Genomic DNA, 18,454 nt, shown 5'->3' with positions numbered 1-18,454 from the left:
CTTGCTGGTTTTCCAGTCCCCTGCGGTGTTCTCAGCTCTTATACCGCGGCCGGCGGTGCCCTCTAGCTGCCGGGGATGCTCCTGGTCCCACCAGCCTGCTCCAGCCTTCCCAAAACAGCATCTGCTGTTATCCCTTCCGCTGGAAAACAACTTTGTTTTCACTCGAGGCATAAGGCAAAAGGCCGATGTTTCTGCGAAAGTTGTGTTTTACTGCACTTTCAGCCTGTTCGTGTTTTATTCATCCTGGTTTTCGCCTTTCTTCTGATTTCAATCAGTTCCGATTTTAGTCAGATGCTGCTGTGATTGCCTCTAAACCTCTTTCTACAAAGAAACAAACATTCCCCCTCTCCTTCACCTGCAAACTATCATCAGCGCCTCTCTGATGTCCCAATAAGCTGACAATAAAAAAGATATTGTCTATTCAGATTTTTATATTTCTCTACCACTATTCAGGGAAAAAAAAAAAAAAAACAAAAAACTTGTACAACAAGAAAACCTTTTCATGCAGATGAATACTGTTACTCATGAAAGTGTCAGCAGTTCTAAAGAGGATTTCATTGTGAAAGAGTTCACCTCTCAGCAAACTCTGTGAGGCACAGGAGACCTCCTGGACACTCCCATGATCAATGGATCCAGGCTCTGAAGCCATCCAACACCTGTGCAAACAGAGCTGGTGTTACACAGGCCATGTGCCCTGCCACAACATCCCTGTGCTGGGTTCACATCTTTACAAGAGGAGCCAGTGCAGCACTGCCCAGGGATGACACTGCACCTACATGGTGAAAAACTGACATGAATTGATCTCAAGTCTCACAGAAGCATCAGAGGATGGCCACATTTCTGCCATGACTCATTTGTCCTGAGGTATTCCGAGCTGCTAGCAATGTGGCCATGGGGGAAGATACTGAGTCATATAGGGCAGATGTGAAATACCTGCAACTCAGCTGGTGCTCATTAGCCACTCATTGCCCCTCTGCCTATTCCAGGAACTGGTCTATACCTGCAGAATATGGTCCATGCATCTGCCATGGTGTGAGAAATGCAGCCAAAAAGCCTGTGCTTGACACTCAGGAAAGAATCTGCTGGGAAGGGGCTGATGGCTTCTTCCTGAAAAATCCCACGCTGTGCAACATCAGCAGCCAGCTGCTTTAATTTTGCTTGGATGTTGTCTGTGTCTGTACATTCATTACTGTAGAGCATGACAAGGCAGAAGTGGCAATGTGAGAAAATAAGGAAATAGATGGCTGAGTTAAGGACAGACCAAGCTGAGCAAGCTGGAAATCAGGAAAATGTGAATAGGCTGTTTATAGTACATTTGTCAGAAAACTGAAAACCTCATTTATGTGGCACATATGAATGAATGTAGACAAGTAGAACTCAGAACGGGGGTCTATAACCCCTACTGTCCAAAGCTCCTCTGTGCTGGAAATTCCTGTGTATTACCAAATGCTCATCCTAACCAATTTCTTTAGTATCAATCGCAGCAATTTCCTTCTGGACAGGATGGAAATCCACCCCCCAGCTGCACCCCTGCTCTGTTTTCTGTGCAGGTGATGAGGCAAAATGTTGAGCTGTGACTGCAGGTAGGGCCAGTGGCTCAGCTGTTCACATTGTAGTGAAAGCTTGATCCTTTGGACTGTAAGAGCCTATTTTCAGGCACTTACAATGTTGCCAAACTATAAGCATTTGGAATTAAATTTTCCATGCCAGGTATCTGCCTCAGGCTGAAGTTTTTGGAAAATATCCACAAACTTAGCCATTTCAAATAGTGAGGGTAAGGAAAAATTCAATGTTTTGTCCAAGTTAAAAAGCAATTGTGACCTTTGCTTTGAAAAGCTCTGGCGTCTCTCTTCCTTGGAGAGAGTTTCCTTTCATCAGAGATATCCCCTTGGCCCTCCTGAAAACCTGCCCAAATCTGGCTATGTTATATGCCTTTAGGAAGCTGAATTTGAACATGCTCAGGGGATAACTCTGAGATTCCTTTCATTTTAGCAATTGAATTCTTGAAGTTTTCATCCTTGCTGAGGAAGTTCCAACCACAGTTCAAGCAGGACTTCCTTTGCAGTTTCAGCAGCAGACTTTCACAGCCCATGGCAAGGCCAAGCACCTGAAGATGGAGAGCCAGGAGTCTGTCTCTTGCACTTCTGGTGATGTTCATTGGAGTGAGACAATGTGGAAGAGAAAAATTCCTGGATTCAAATGCAGAAAGGACAAGAGCCAGATGTGTGGGTAGTGATGGGGGAGTGAAGACTCAGGAATCCTCCCAACAAGACAGGCAGAAGGACAGGGCTGGGGATGGCCTGAGGATGTGACAGGCAGTGTGGGGTCAAGGCAGGACCAGGGCAGGAGTCAGAAGGATGTGGTAGCTGTGGAGAACAAGGGAAATAAAGTCAGAGGGGTGAGGAGGGGCCCAGACAAGTATTTTCTCACCTGGGACCTCGGTTGCCTGGAACACAAAGCCTGGAGTCAGAACTTTTCCCTGCAACATCTAATATGTGAAATGCATAGCCTCAGTGCAGACATCAAAATTAGTATGTATTCTTTTCATTGATCTTTACAGCTGGTGAGTGAAAGGTACTCATTTCCTTCACATTTGAATGATGCTGTAGAAGTTAATTATTTCTGAGAACTTCATTATAAAGGCAAAATATCATGGGAAGAAAAGTACCTTAGAAATCAATAACTATTTAGGGAAAAGCATGAATAGCAAGACATAATGAAAAGATGTTTCACAGCAGAGGACAGAGTTGAAATTCCACAGTTAAGTTTAATTCCGGTGTTTCCTTAGCTGTTTGCTATTGAGATATTAAAGTAATGTGATATGCTTGTAATGCTGCCTTTCCGTTACTGCCTTATTTTGTTGTCAGGGCTGTCATTGTCCACAGGTAGTGACTGCCAGCTTCTGCTTCAAAACGTGAAACAACAATGAGCATAGGAAACTGGGATCTGGTGTTGGAATGGGTTATTTGGAGATTAAAAATCTGTGGCACAAGTTGTCCAGAAAGACAGGCAAGACTGGACAAATCTTCTGGAAGGCTGATTTGGACTGAACAAAAGAGATTATTATTTCAGAAGAGGAAGTGATCCTGGGAAAATCTCCTTCTCTATGTTGCATTTTCTTCTAACATTTTTCTCAAGGATACTGAGAAATGTACACATGAAAGATGCATGTCTACATCATATCATTAGATTTAAATTCACTTCATAGGAATTTTCATTTCTACTAGAACATGTCCAGACTCCCGCAAACTAAAAAACTTTTAAAACTCTGACTAACAATTTTGGAAAAGAACTTTTGAGGCATCAACAGGCTTGTGCTGACAAAAGGAAGCATTACAGTCCTCAGCATGTTTGCCTGAAGTTCTTTGCAGTGCATTGAATAAATGCTTGCAGCTGTGCCACAGGCACCCACTCTAGTTGCTGAAACAGGCACTGGGGATGCTAACCCAAACTTGTGGGGACGAGGTTAATGGCAAGAGCTTGTTAACACTGGAGTGCTGACAACACAGTAAACGTTTGGTACTAAAGGACTGGTTTTATAACAAAGGGAAAACCTGGACTTTCACTGTTGTTGAAGTCATGTGAAGGGGACTTCCTCACTGTGTGACTGCAGGGAGCTTTGAGTGTCGTACTCAATGACCGGACATAAAACTCCTGTCTGGGAGAGTGACCTCCAACAAGCCCTGCTCCATCCAGCAGCTTCCCATGCAGCAATAATATTCTCAGCTCTTTGCTGCTGTGATGGGAAGTGCATAAACACTGGGGCTGAATGGGATATATTTTTTCTTGCAGGAGATATGTCTTGTATATGCAGTAGTGGCAGTAATTATTGGGCAATTTTTACCCTAAACCATCCCCACCAAAGCAGCCTCTGTAACTATTATTTCCCAAGAGATCTCTGGACCTGGAAAGGTTTCACAGTCACTTATTTGCATGCCACTGGGAAGAGGACATTTACCATGCTGAATTTATCCCATCCCTCAGCCTTTGGGCAGCAAAATGTTCTTCTTTTTATCCAATATTTTAAGTATAGAGGGGCAACAGGTTATTTGTTTGGATTTTTTTCTCACTGTCCTCATGCTTCTAGAATCAGTAAAATTTTTTCAATGCATCAGAAGTGTAGAAATGCAGGAAATTATTCACACCACTGTCTGGAGTGTGGGTTCAGCTTGAGTGAATATTCAAATGTTTCTCCAAAGCTTATCTGACCTAGCCAAAACCTCCTGCATTTACAAAATTGGGCTGGGCATTTTATGAGAACAGGATGTCTTACAAGATTTTCAGAATTTCCTCTGCTAACAGAAAATACCGTGAGATCAGCTTGGAAACCAGAATAATTTATTTTGATTCAAAGTGGACCATAATGTTTCCAGATCCTAAAAAGATTCATAGCGAATTGGCTTGTAGAAATCAATTGAGAGTGGAGGAGAATAACTTATTTTGCCTTCTTTAATCCAGTTTGCTCTTCTCCAAAGGCATCCAAAACAACTCCACTCTTGGCAGATGTGGTTCCCATTTCAAACCCAGCCTGCCCCTTGCTCCAACATTGCCTTGCTGCTGGAGCACCTTGTCTAGAAACAAATTATTAACTTTAAATTCTAAGCCAGCAATTAATTCTCTTAAAGGTCAGACAGATCAAATTACTTCCACATCAGCTCAAAGCTCCTCCATCAAAAAGGAGGTGAAAGTGCTGGTGGTGTTCCTGATCCTCATTCCAGTCTGGCATCCTGGGTTTTAAAGGCTACCCTTTAGTTTGGAGGCTGAGGATGGGCAGCTGGATATCTGGAGGGGTTTTGCTGTGGTGTTGATGATCTCTCTGCTCTTTGAGCACATCTGTCAGATCTTTAGCATTTGTGCTCTTTAGGGTGGCCTTTTTTTTGCTCTGTCCACACTGAGCTGGGTTTATCTGGAGCAAATGCCACCTCCCAGCAAAGCCCAGGTGAATCTGTACTGAAGGGGAGCAGCACATCACCTCCTAGCACCCATTACGCCTGCATTTGGCACACACCACCCAGGCTCCTGGGAAATGTTTCAACACAAAAGGGTACTTGCAGCTCTTACAAACTTTCCCCAGAATAGTCTGATTTCCTGTTGTTGCCTGTAAGAAGGAGTGCAGACACTATGGTGGCTACAAACACACAAATACAGATGCCAAGTGTAGTGGAGCTCAATCTTACTGTGGCCCACTGGATAGGGCCAGGAAATCTGCAGTGGCTGCTCACACCTGCTCTACCTTTCTGTTTTCAGTTTGCTTTTATTATTTGTTTCTCCTCTAGTGACTAGCTGACTTTGATGATTGAGTTGTCCCTTTAATGCCCCAAAAGATTGTCAGGCCCTGATTATTTGTTTTGTGCACAGACTGTCCCGTTCCCTGATCGAGGGGTATAACAAAGGTGACCAGAATGGGGCTGCTCTTCTCCTGCAGTGCCAGTTGAGAAAAAATTTGGTCTGTGTGCCTCTCCTGCGAGGCAGTAGCGGCAGTGTTGGAGCTTTTTTCACACTCCAAGGAAAGCCAAAGCCAACTTCAAAGAATATAACACAATGGCTGTGGCTGTCTCAGAGAATAGAGATATCTGGCCAAGTCTGGACTGCATCCACACATCTCAGCTAGAGAAGCCACAGCCCTGCCATGATGAGAAGAAGCAGTCACTGATCCTACATAATAAATGTGTAAAAGCCCCTTTAATATCCTGCTCTGAACTACAGCTTTTTATTTCAAAAAATTTGCTCAATTCCCGAATTTGGAAAAATTTAAGAATTTGAAAGGGAAAGTCCCATAGCTGCAAACAGATGAGAGCGTGAATTCACTGGTCACTGAAACGGGAACAGTAGAGAGTAGCTGTACAGCAGCACTCTAGGTGATCTACAATGCTTCTTCCAGTGATTTAATTTGTACAGCCTGGCTTCCTAACAGTGATGTGTTGAAACCCAAAGATGATACAAGACCAAGCCCTTGGGAATGCATTTTGGATGAGATGTTGTTTGGCCTGGTGATTTAAGGTGCACAAGTTACCATGGATTTAATTTTACTCGAAGATAAATAAGTCTTTCTTTCAGGACATCAGAGTTAGCTAGCTAGATACATATATAGGCAAATATCTGTATTTTTATCAATATATAAACTTTTCTGACAAGAAACTACTTAAAACTAAAAGGGAAGCTCCCTTTAGCCAATAGACCAATCATTTCTCACAGTGCAAATCTGAGATCAATGAGGCTGACTTGATGGATTTATGAACTAGAGCAGTGGCATCACACTTAAGACATAAGTTAAGTTACTTAACTGGAAATTGAATAAAAAATTAATGGCAAATACAGCTATTTACCAAAGCAGTGTATTTGTGAAGTGGATACTAAAGCAAATCAAAATTGTCTTTAAAAATATCCCTAACTCAAGAACACATACTCAAAACAGTGGTTAACACAGGGATTTCTAAGTAGGTCAAAGTAAATCGTGTCTAAAAGACTTTCTGGTCTTGGAAATTTGCAACACATATGCAGCAGCTGTTCTTGGGTTTTAGCGGCCTAGTTAGTTCCTAGTGTTTAAAGCTGAAGTAGCAACTTTGAAGCTGTGGCTTAGGCGTTACAAAGTCATGTAGGTGGAAAGGAAGGGTTTATTCAGATTCCTTTCTCCAGGCTGTTGGAGAGGTACAATGTTCCCTGTACATGGTGGTGTCATCACTCAGCAAATACTTGCTGACCACAACAGAACCTTGGGTCAGATATGGCTGAGCACAGGAGAGATCTGCATTCTTTCCCTTCTGAAAGGTGAGATATGAGTTCTTTGAACAGCTGTGTGTATCTTGCAGTCATCCCCTTAAAACACCAAGAACTGCCTCCTCCAATGCAGTCCAGGCAGGGAAAATGCAAAGCTTCAGCAAGAAAAGGCCACTCAAAATACAGATCTTTATAAGAAGGCATTTTCTAGTATCTTCCTTTCCCTCAATCCCGGAAGATGTCTTTCAGCAAAACACAAAGCCCGTCTATGACCTAAGACTGCGCAGGGCACCCCAGCAGTAAGTGGAGTTTAGAGGGCACCGGGGAACTATTGTAGGGCAGCTCATAAGGAGATTTCTCCTTTAAAAAACTGTATTTCTCCTTATTCCTGACTATATTGGAATTAAAATAAATCTAAAATTACCAGAAAAAAATACCAGAAAAATGCAGAGGGCAAGGGAACAAAAAATCTGCACCTCTGTCACCCTTGCTGCCAGTTGTCTGTCCTGGGTCCTCCTCTCCTGCACACAAAATGGTTCATATTTCTGCTTCTCCTTGTCAGAAAACCTTGGCAACAAGCTCCTTGACCAATTGAAGGATCCAGGTAAATTTTCAGGAAATGGCATCTCTTGTGTCCTCGGATAGTACACAAACATCACAGCTCTTGTGGTAATGTTTAACTGGGACCTTTCCAATGTGAGCTGATTATTAACACAGATTTCACACCCCTGAAAGAATGTTCGAAGCCTACAAAGAAAGACATTGTGTGCTTTGTTTAACAAATGACACTATTTCCCTTCTGCCTAGCAACCTGGCCAGAGGATTTGTAACAGGGAGCAAAGAGAGTGAGCAGGACAGAGCAAATCAAACTAACAAATAAATCTCATCCCTTCATTGCACTTTAGGCAAGAACTTGTATTAAGATAAAAAAGCATGTCTCTCTTAATCCAATAATTGTAAAATAACTCCAGAAACTCATATGCTTACCAATCCATCAGAACTGCAAGAAAATACAGCTTCCAACACCATTTCAAAATACATTTTTTGAAAGACTGATTGTTTTGCATGTATTTCCATGCAGACAGTAAGATCATCACATAATCCTGCTCTTAATTTCCACAAGTGAGGTCTGATAAAATAATGTAACAATGTCACTTTAAACATTAACATATCCATAATTCTCTGACATTTCTCACATGTCTTCAAAGTCATAATTCTCTTATAATCTCTGACATGCTGAAACTTAAAGTATATATGCCTTTTAAAACTTCCTTATTTTATGCCTAGGAGTGATCAGTCTTGTTCATAGCCAGGTTATATGAGTCAGGCTGTGCCATTCACAGAGAGGGTGCAATGGATGAAGGAAAGAGTCTGGACAAGGACTGAAACTGCGAGCTTGACCAGTCGCTGATGTGCAGATGTTGTAGCTTCAGTAGAGCTGGGGAGGAGAAGCGAGGACACTGCTGCAATATAACCAGATATTTTTGTCAATCCAGAATGAAATGACAACTTGGTGAAGCACTGGGGAGACCACAAGGCATGTCAGGAAATAGCAGGAGCCGGATGCTCTGCAGGGGACAACAAGCCAGAGCCAAGGGTGACAGCAAGGCCATGAGGGAGGTGACAAAAAAGCACCATTCCTCGAGTGTATGGATGCTCAGACAGAGTGAGCCACAGCCCTTTTTCACTAGGGCTTGTAGTGATAAGACAAGAGGGAATGGCTTTAAATTGAAATAGAGTAGGCTTAGATTAGAAGTTTGGGAGTTCTTTACTCTGAGCATTCTGAAGCACTGGTACAGGTTGCCCAAAGAAGCTGTGGATGCCCCATCCCTGGAAGTGCTCAAGGCCAGATTGGATGGATCTCTGAGTAACCTGGTCTAGTGGAAGGTGTCACTGCCCATGGCATAGGAGTTGGAGCAAGATGACCTTTTAGGTCCCCTTCCAACCCAAATCATTCTATGACTTTATGATTCTCAGCCAGATCCACAGTGATGAAGGAGAGCACAGACCAAGCTGTGAAGGCAAGTCAGTGCTTGAGGTGACAGTGAGCAAGGTGCAAGGCTGGACACTGGCATTTCCACAACACAGCTCAGAATGGCACCAACAGCTTGTGCTTTACTGGAGTTGATGGGCAAAGCAGAGGAGACCTCAGCCAGGATTCCCACTGCTCTTTCACAATTACTCTTTTCTCAGCATCCCAGGAAAATGCCTGTTTGTATGAAGTGAGTGCTAGCCAAGGAGCCTGGGCAGCACAAACCCCTGGGTGTGCACAGGGCATGGGCAACAAGTGTGACTTGACACCTTGCCAGCTTCTTCCTGGGATGGAAGGAACTGAGAGGTGTTGACGGTGTTCACATACATCTCTTTGGGTCATTAAAGACCCCCTCCTGTTAATAGGGGTTGAAATAGAGGCGGCACTTGGTGTCCCCACCAGCAGATGCTTTGACAATTGTGAAATATAGCTCAGCTTAAGGGGAGATCAGGCTAGTACTTAGGAGAGAAATCCATTGAGGGTTACTAAATGCATAGAAAACACAAGCAGCTGAAGAAATTCCCAAGCTGAAGGCAGAGGTTTGGGAAGATGGTCCAGGGAAGCATCCCATTTACTTTTCCCGGCTTTGCTTCTCACTGTTTATCACAGCCACTGCTGGAGACAGGATACTTAGCTGGAGGAGACCTTGGTCTGACCCAGGACAGCTGCTTTGATGAACACACAAGTGACTCTAAAGGATCAATTTCATCCCTTTTAGACTAGGAGTGATTCAGACTCCCTGCATAAAAGAACCTCAGTGAAAGGCTTGGCCAAAACTCATTTCCTTCATTCATCACCGATTGGAGTTACCAATATAGAGAACGGGAGGTGCCTGGATTTTCTGGTACCTGCTGCTGGACCAAACTGTGGTGTTTCACTCCAGAGACACTTTTGGCTAGCTGAATGTTGCAGCTGGGCACATGGAGACAAGTCCAGGCAAGCCAGAGCTCAGGTGGTGGTGGAATGGAGCTTCCCTCACAGAGGGTCCGCTCCCTCAGGTTTCCCTCTGCCGGAGAGGCTTTTATGGCTATGGTGAAGGAAAGGAGTTGGTTCTGATGGAGAGTTCAATCCAGAGTTTTTATTCTGGCCCGCAGGCCTCTGAATCCAGTCACTGCTCCACCAGAACTCCCAGACCGCGTGGTTCCGCTCTCTTTTACCTGGGGGAGGGGCTGGGGGAAGGGCTAGGGAGCCACTAACCAGGTATGGGAGAGGAGGTCTCAGGTGACAAAGGACACCTGGATGGCCCAATGCCCCTCCGGGGGTGGAGGGCATCTTTTGAACCTGCCCAATCACTCAACCAGCCCAAGCACTTCTGGAATGCCAAGAGCGACAGACAGTGCTGACAGGGGTCAGGGTGGGGAAAGGAGAAACGAGTGACACACCTGGGAGGACAACCAGTGTTTGGGGGTAAACCATTAAATCACACCGCAACAGTCACCCAAAGACCATTCCCTCAGAATCCTGTGGATAAGTAGGAACAGCCTTGGTCTTAATGCTGTTTCCAATCCTACTGCAAAAAGAAGACAATAAAAAATAATTTGCGAAGTCCTTATCCCTTCAAGAATTACAGCTGAAAGTTGAAATATCTTATTTTCTCAAATAATTGCAAAACTGGACAAGTAATTTGACTCCTGCTGTAAATGATACAGTATTGTAAAAATTTCTCTGAGGATACATGTAATGGTATTCTTCATAAAAACAATCCTTAGATATGTAAAAACTTATCCTTTGTACTGACAAATGTTCTGGTTTGTTGCGTAAGTCATCAGGTCATGATAATTTTTTTGCAGATACATTTTTCTATGCTGTTACATTATCTCCTGTATATAACAGGAAAGTTCTAAACAGGCATTGCCCTGTGAATGATCTCAGAGTCCCTTTTGCTGTCTTTTGTTGCTCTGCCTGAAAAGGCAGGTATCTGTGCCCAAATAAACAAACTTCTGGGACAAGCTGAACAAAACCTGAAAAAATTCAAAATCTGTCTACAAGTGGCCCAGTACAGCATGCCCCAGCTGGAGTTGTCTGCACCTGGTTGGCCAGAAGACATCAGAAGGTGTCTGCAAAACAGCTGGAAAAAAGCAATAGCACAAGCAGGCTCCCACAGCCACACTCAGGCAAGTGAAAAAGTTAGGGGAAATATAAGTATTAAGTGAATGTTCAAAGCTTAGCCCAACTTCCGTTTAATTGTAAGGGCAAGTTTACAATTATTGCAGGACAGCACAAGATGGCCTTGAATTTTATTTTCCCCTAGGATGGCTCTGTGGGTTGTTGAGCACTACAATAAAACACGAACGCAAAAATATTCACCGTGTTTGGGTTCTGTTTCAAAAACAGGGATTTAGAACTTAGATTAAGATCTCTAAGCAAGTAGTGTAACCCCAGGTATTGGATAATTAAGAAATACATTTAGTTTTGTTTCATTGGTAATTCATCTATATACAGGAATGCGCACACATATGTAAAGTAGCAGTGAACTTCATTTTTGTCAACCACATCACATGGATTCTGTGATTATTTTAACAGCAGCATTTGTTTTTCCTTATTCCCATTGTTTAATTGGAACAAAAACAACCTGCAGCCCCACTTGCAAACAGCATAAATCTCCCAGTTCAGTAATCTGTTCAGTCGAATTGTGTTCGAGCTCTGGGGTAGTATGAGAACTCAGGCAGACCAGGAAGTGTTTATGGAGATAAGAGATTTGCAGAGAGAGGAGGGGTGGGGGGGGTGAAGAGAGTGATTCCTGTGGGATTTCTGTTGCTCTGGGGCTCAGGGACTGCAAAGAGGGCCGCAGGACCACACAGCCCCTCGGACAGGCTTTGTTCTGCTTTGAGGTACCATGGAGATGCACTGAGCACCAGACTGGAAAGGTTTGATCCCATGTGCGTGTCCAAATTCAGGCCTGAGGGGGTCCTGGCAGAATCCTTCACCTGCAGGACTGAAGCGACAGCACATCAGGAATGAAAAACAGACACTTGGGGAGACATGAGCACCTTCCACGTTGCCTGGAAAGCTTGTAATGGGAGAGTGAAAGAAACACAGAGTGCATTGCGTGGCTTACAAAGAAAGGCCAAAGTAAACAAAAAGCAATAACTTATCCCTCAGAAGTCATTGATTTCCCCTATTCTCACACTAGAGTGCTGCAGCGTCAGGAATCTGTGTCCGCAGCCAGCACCAGGAAATCCTGACTCCCGCGGTCTAAAGCTCAACGGGATCATTAACTCCGGCAGATCAGCACACAGCTGGGAATGAGATATGCAGGAGCCTCATGTGGGCAGAAATGGCCCTAAAAAATGACAGTGAATAGAAAAGGGCATCAGGCTGTGTCCTCTGCTGCTTTCACACTGGGAGAGTCAGCCATGACTTCAGAGGGCAGTGAGAAATGTGAAACAAGATGTCAAGGCACTGAGAGTTTGAGTTCTGGAACATGGATTTTATAGAGTTATACACAGCAGGGAAAACAGGGCTCTTTCTAAATTGCAAAAATAATCAAGGAAAACTTAATATTAAATGCTTATTAACTAATTAAAGCCGTATACAACCAGTTTCCAAATTAATTTGCTCTGGACAGCTTGGAAATTCTTGGAAGTTGTTCAATCCAGAGTCAGAAGAGCACAGGAATACAGTGACAGGGTCTGCCTTCCTATTTGCACACGGTGAGCAAGTAATTTAATTTAATGCAAGTAATACAGGAAGTTTCCTGAGACCAGCCAGGGGACACATTGTGATCCTGGAAAGGAAGGTGTTGAAGAAGCACAAAAATTGCATAAATTACTGATTTCATGGTCCCTGTAAAAGTTGTTGAGAACTAGGTAAACAAACGCATTTTCCCAGTAGCATTAATGTAGTGGGAAATTAAAGGATTAATTTGATTTAACTTGTGACAGAAGGCTTATAAACCATGCTAAGGGCTTATGCCTTGCAGATGGGGTGTTTTTAAAAGTATATCCCTTCTAGCTGTGTTGCCTTAGCTGTTCAAAGCTGAAAATTTCTAAAGACATTTCAGGGAATCTGGTTTAAATCCCTGCCTGGAGACATGCAGCTGTCACACAAGTAAGTCTGCCTGAAGCCTTTCAACAGTGAAGGCAGAAGTCAATGTTCCTTAAATTATGTTGATTAACAGAGAGGATGTGGAGATGAAGTAGGAGTACCAATGGGCAGTACAGAACCACTAGAATGTCCTGGCTTCTTGATTTGTGTAACTAAACAGGATAGATGTAAAAGCAAGGTTTCCAGGTTTGCTGTTTGGACTTGGCAAATCTCTGCTCAGATACAAAACATGTGAAAGTCTCTACAATATTTTGGAACAAGCAGCTATCAAATATAGTCCAGAAGAGATAACTGAGGGACAATAATGCTGGAAGCAAAAATTCACAACAGGAAATACATGTTTAAAATGCAGGTGCTGTATCTGATTGACCAGGGACATAAGATTGAGTTATTACAGATGAAGTCCTTAACTCAATGTACAGCTGCAGACAAGAGCTGCTTTTGAGGTGATAGCAAACACACTGCACTTTCAAATTTAAAGGGACAGGTTTTTAATTTGAGATACCCCTTTAGTGGTTTAGAATCCCATCTTACTGCTTTTCCAGTGCTTTCTCACAATTGTTGGCTCTTTCATTTATACAGCCAAAATGGAATTGCTGGTTATCAAGGACACCCTCACAAGGTTCACTGCCATCATCTCCTGGCTTCCTTTGGAACCCCTGTGGCTTTGACATAACAGTTTACAGAGTCATCTAGACACAAGCAGGTATGATTTTACATTATGAGATAGAAAGGATGATATGAAGCTTTTACTTGGACAGTTTATAGTAGACCTTCATCTCCTTTAGAGCAGCTGCCTGGACACAGGCAAATGCACATGGATCTTTTAATCATACATCTGTGTTCTGCACATGGCCCAGCAGCAAGGCAGAGTGCTGGTAGTTTTACTCTGCCACCAAATTGTCCCAGGCTTTGCCTTGGTTTGTCAAGGAGCCAGATGTAGTGGGGACTAGCAGATATGATGTCCCCTGCTGTTCCCCTCTATTAGTTGTGTGCAACAGGGCACCCAAACCCTGCCCTTATCTTTACCCATTTCTTCTATTCCAATTCAATTCAAGTTGGCATCTTATCTCCAAAGCCCCTCAGGTAAGTCCTGACAAAACCAGGAGTCAGTTCCTCAGCTGAATTGCAGACACCTCTACTGATCTGATCCACTCAGGTTGCTGTCTGGGATGTCTCCACCAGGGAGAGTTACAAGAAACACATGCCTAAGATTCTATCGCCTGTGGCCTGCTGTGGCACAGCTGCTGACTTCCCACTGCTCGTCCTGGACACTTTTCCTGGGTCCACTTTAGAGCTATTGGGATTCTTCTGGGGATTTTTGTTCTGTTCATAGAGCAGCCAGCCTAGCTGTGCTTCCTTGCCATACCTGCAGAACAGGAAATGGCCCAGTATCTCATAGAAGAAAGGGCAGAGGCCACTGTTCTATGCAGTGCATAGAGAGGATGAAGAGGACCAACCCCACAGCTCTTCCTCGCTGCTCTGAGTAAAACCAGAGCCTGGTGGCGGAGCCCAGAAGAACAACCTATGTAATTTTTGTGTGGAAGAGCCTTCAGCCTGACTATCCCATTAGCAATTGGCCTGCTCCTACCCCATCACCCAGCAAGCTGCTGTGTTCATAGGCATGCTCCCCTGTTTATTTAGGTGTGACAGGTTTCCTTTCCGTTTTTATTTGGCTCAAACCTGCCTCAATATGTTCATTCCAAACACTGCCTTTGTGCTGTTTTGTTGACATCTCCTAGGCATGCAGGACACTAAGGAGATTAATAACATTCATCCAAATGTTTTTACAGAGTTTGGTATAAGAAAGAAATACTGGTTGTGACCTTGCAGACTTGAGATACAGATAAGAGGCATTTGAAATGTGAAGGAACTTAAGTCTTGTTGCAGCAAAGGGAAAATGTTACCAACCACAGGATTTCAAGATGGGTTTTTGTTTTTTCTGGAGGCTCAGTGCTACTCCCTCTAATGCAGGACCTCAGGGCAGAGCTGCTCTGTGCAGTTGGAGCCTACAAAGGAGGGTGGTTGAGCACTGCAGAAAAATTGCACTCTCTTGCAATGAGTCTCTTCAGAGTATCACCTCACCATCATCTTCAGCACACAGACTGTCCAGTTTTGTTCATCTTTAATCTATGCTTTTCACTTGCAATAACCTAAGGAGTGATACTGGGACACTGACACACACAGTAATACTTTGGGATCTCAGTTCCAAAGCTTGCAGGAGGTATAGCAGGAACAACCACAGCAGATTTTAACTCTCTGGAGCCAGAAAGGACATCATTTACCTGCTTCTAAAGAAGAACCTGTGCTGGCACTCACAATAATGTAAATTTTAAAAAAATAAAAGTAACCAAACTTAGAAGAACAGAATTAAAAAGGAGGAAGATGTACATACAAGGCTTTGGGTGGGTTTCCAGCACCATCAGGACCTCCTAGGAGCATCTGTGTCTCAGGACCAAACTTTTAAATGTGCAGTTACATGTACAGATGATTGGATTCCTGACACAAAAACACACAGTGGGGCCCCATCCTCAAATACCACCCCTTCCACTGGCTCTATTCCCAAATGCCAAGGGGGGATCCAGGCTTCCGGACCCTGAACATACATGGCACAATGCTCATGGAACTGAGAGGCCTCTGACTGACCCTATGAAGGCTCCTGAGGGTAAGGTCTGAGTTTTGCACTGCTGTGTATCTGGCTCAAGGAGTGAACTGCTGCTGGGGACATAGGAAGACTTGCTTCCCTGCCTTCTGCATCACTGGGAACACCACATCTGTCTACCTGATGGCAAAGCTACCACTCCTGTAGAGTCACTTGTAGCTTCAGAGCCTTGGAATTGCCACAATGTGTGCCACCAAGGCCATTTCCAAGCTGTGACTCAGTTACAGACAAACTTCTTTTTCCTGGTCTGCTTCCTGTTTTCCCACTTCCCTCAAAGCCAAATTTGCCTCCTGCATTAGAAGAAATGCAGAGAGTTTTCTTCCTGCTGCCAAAGTGGAATTCATTGTCTTTCACCATGCCATTCTGCCCCTTGTCACCTTCTTGTGCATCCTATTCTCCCTCAGATACATCTATGTAAAACCAGGCTCAGCATTCAGTAAATGTCCAGGTAAGAAATACCTGACTTCCAACATGCTACCCTGTGGGACAGTACCTGGGGTCCCTGCATCTGAATTATGTTTGTCCCCTTGGCCCTTGAGGCCGTGCTGGTTTTGCCATCTATGCCTGGCTGCAGTTTCTCAGCAGCTTCTGCCCAAGGTTCTTGTTCTTGGTTGCTTGGTTTGAGCACTTCATCTTTCAGCTGAGGAGGTATAACCTTGTCCTTTCCACCCTCCAAGACTTGACTACTCTTGTCCCTAACAACCTGATTTAATTAGACTGGCTTAAAATGGAGGTTGGATTCAGTGGCCTTTGAAGGTGCTTTTAAATTTAAATCACTCCTCAAATGCAGTGCCTGCAATAGGAACTCAAGAAGACTAGCAGTAAATCGAAGTGGATGATCAAGGTTAAACATGCAGCAGAGGAGTGTGAGACACCCCTGAGGCCATGAAAACAAGCCTGAGAGGGCTGGCAGCTAGGCAATGAAACCACTCCATAAAGGCTCAGGAAGCCATTTGGTGCCAAGAAGGTTGAAGACAATCAATGATGTGGAGCCCTACAGTACCAGGCAGGAAGCTGATAAAGCAATCTGAGCGTTTGAAGAAATCACCTAAGCAGAACTGCAGTATTTGGGGAAAGAAATATAAAACTTTAGTAAGGGCACTTTACATCATCAGGATAGTTAAAAATTTAACACTGCATTTACAAAGACCAGGGACTCCTTCTCTGCTTTTCTTGGATGAAAACAAAACAGCAGTTCCATGAAGAACAAAAATGTTAAAATGTATTAAACACAGCAGAATCTGTGCATACACAGCACTCCATCAATACAGAAAAAAAATAGAGAGGCATGGGTAAGGACTAAAATATGGTTGACTTAATTCTTTTATATTTTGACCAGCACAGATTAAAGGTCTTTGTCTCCTCTCCTTACTAAATACAAACCCAAATCTACCATTATCAAGTCTAGAAAAGAAGGAAATATTAAGATAGGGTAAGGTTCATGCTGGTTTTGGATGAAGATGGGGTGTGAAACCCATGAGTGACTTCATTAAGAAAATAAAGATTTACAAAAGAATTTACCAACACATAGACAACAAGTGGAAGAGTGCAGAGTTACTCTTCCAGGGCCAGTTGGGCATGGGACATAGGGAGATTTTATATGAAGACTTATTGTTTTCTTTCTAACAAGATATGATTCTACGGGTAGAAATCATGTTTATGATCCTTTTCATAAGCCTTTAAAGCCACTTGTTAGTGTTGGACACTAAGTGGGATCTTGGCAAAGAAGTAACAAAGGAAGAAGCCTAACATTCATTAAAACATTCCACAGGAACAGAGTAAAACACATATACCTTGTGACAATTATTCTCCAGAAAAAGGTGACTTCGTCTTTGAGGGATACAAGTGAGGTCCAGTGATCTGACCTCTCAGTGAGAGTAGGGAAAGACACAGCAGCAAAGACCCAAGGACTATTGATGTATTAGAAACCACAGAAAAACCTAAGAACAGTCCCACAGGAATTAGAGCTTCCTCCCACAAAAAGCCTGTGGGATCAATATCCCAGTTGAAGGCATTTACACCAATGCATGCAGCATGTACAAAAACAGGGGAAGCTGGAAGCCCAGGAGTGGTGGATGTCTTTCAAGGAGGAAATCCTAAAGGTACAGGAAAGTGTCCATGTGCTGAAAATTGAGCCGGCAAGGGAGAAGATTGGCCCAGCTGAACAGAGAACTTTGGCTGACAGTCAGGGGGAAAAGGAGAGCTCATATCTAAAAGAAGGGGCAGGTTACTCAGGAGGGCTAAAAATATATTGTGAAATTATGAGGGAGAAAATTAGAAGGGCCAGAACGCAACTATAATTTAATCTGGCTACTGCTGTAAAAGGCAATAAAAATGTTTCTGTAAATACAACAGCAGCAAAATGAGGGCTAAGGAGAATTCATATCCATTACTGGACATGGTGGAAACACAGCGATAGAGGATTAAAAGGCTGAGGTGCTTTATGTCTTCTTTGCCTCAGTCTGTGACAGTAACCCCAGTAGTTCTTGGGGTACATGGCCCTGTGAGCTGCAAGACAAGGATGGGGAGCAGAATGGAGTCCCCATGATCCAAAAGGAAATGGTCAGTGACCTGCTGCAGCACTTGGATGCCCACAGGTCTGTGGGCCAGATGGGATCCACCCAAGGGCACAGAGGGAGCTGGTGGAAGTGTTCACCAGACCTATTCCCATCACTTACCAGCAGCCCTGGCTCACCAGGGAAGTTCCAGCTGAGTGGAGGCTGGCAAAAACAATGACCATCTACCAGCAGGGCCAAAAGAAAGATCCAGGGAACTACAAGCCCGGCAGCCTGACCTCAGTGCTGTGGAAGCTCATGGAGCAATCATCCTGAGTGCCATCATGGACACACACAGAAACCAGGGGATCAGGCCCAGCCAGCATGAGTTTGTGAAAGGCAGGTCCTGCTTGACCCACCTGACTTTCTCCTGTGACAAGGTGACCCATGTAGTGGGTGAGGGAAAGGCTGGGAATGTGTCTACGTGGACTTCAGCAAAGC

At 43.9% G+C, this 18,454-nt stretch overlaps 1 long non-coding RNA gene across 2 annotated transcripts in view; it reads right to left on the bottom strand.

Annotated features, from left to right (window-relative positions):
- The window catches only part of LOC115491015 (uncharacterized), a 154,012-nt gene that overhangs the window by 107,823 nt on the left and 27,735 nt on the right, over positions 1–18,454 (bottom strand). For both annotated transcript variants that reach the window (XR_012053031.1, XR_012053033.1), the window contains exon 1: positions 1–18,454. This exon is cut by the window's right edge and continues 27,735 nt beyond it. This is a non-coding gene — a long non-coding RNA (uncharacterized lncRNA).

This window comes from Taeniopygia guttata, chromosome Z, assembly GCF_048771995.1.
Source record: "Taeniopygia guttata chromosome Z, bTaeGut7.mat, whole genome shotgun sequence".
Classification (NCBI taxonomy): domain Eukaryota; kingdom Metazoa; phylum Chordata; class Aves; order Passeriformes; family Estrildidae; genus Taeniopygia; species Taeniopygia guttata.
The sequence above is the reverse complement of the archived record's forward strand: the minus strand, read 5'-3'. Positions and strand labels throughout refer to the sequence as shown.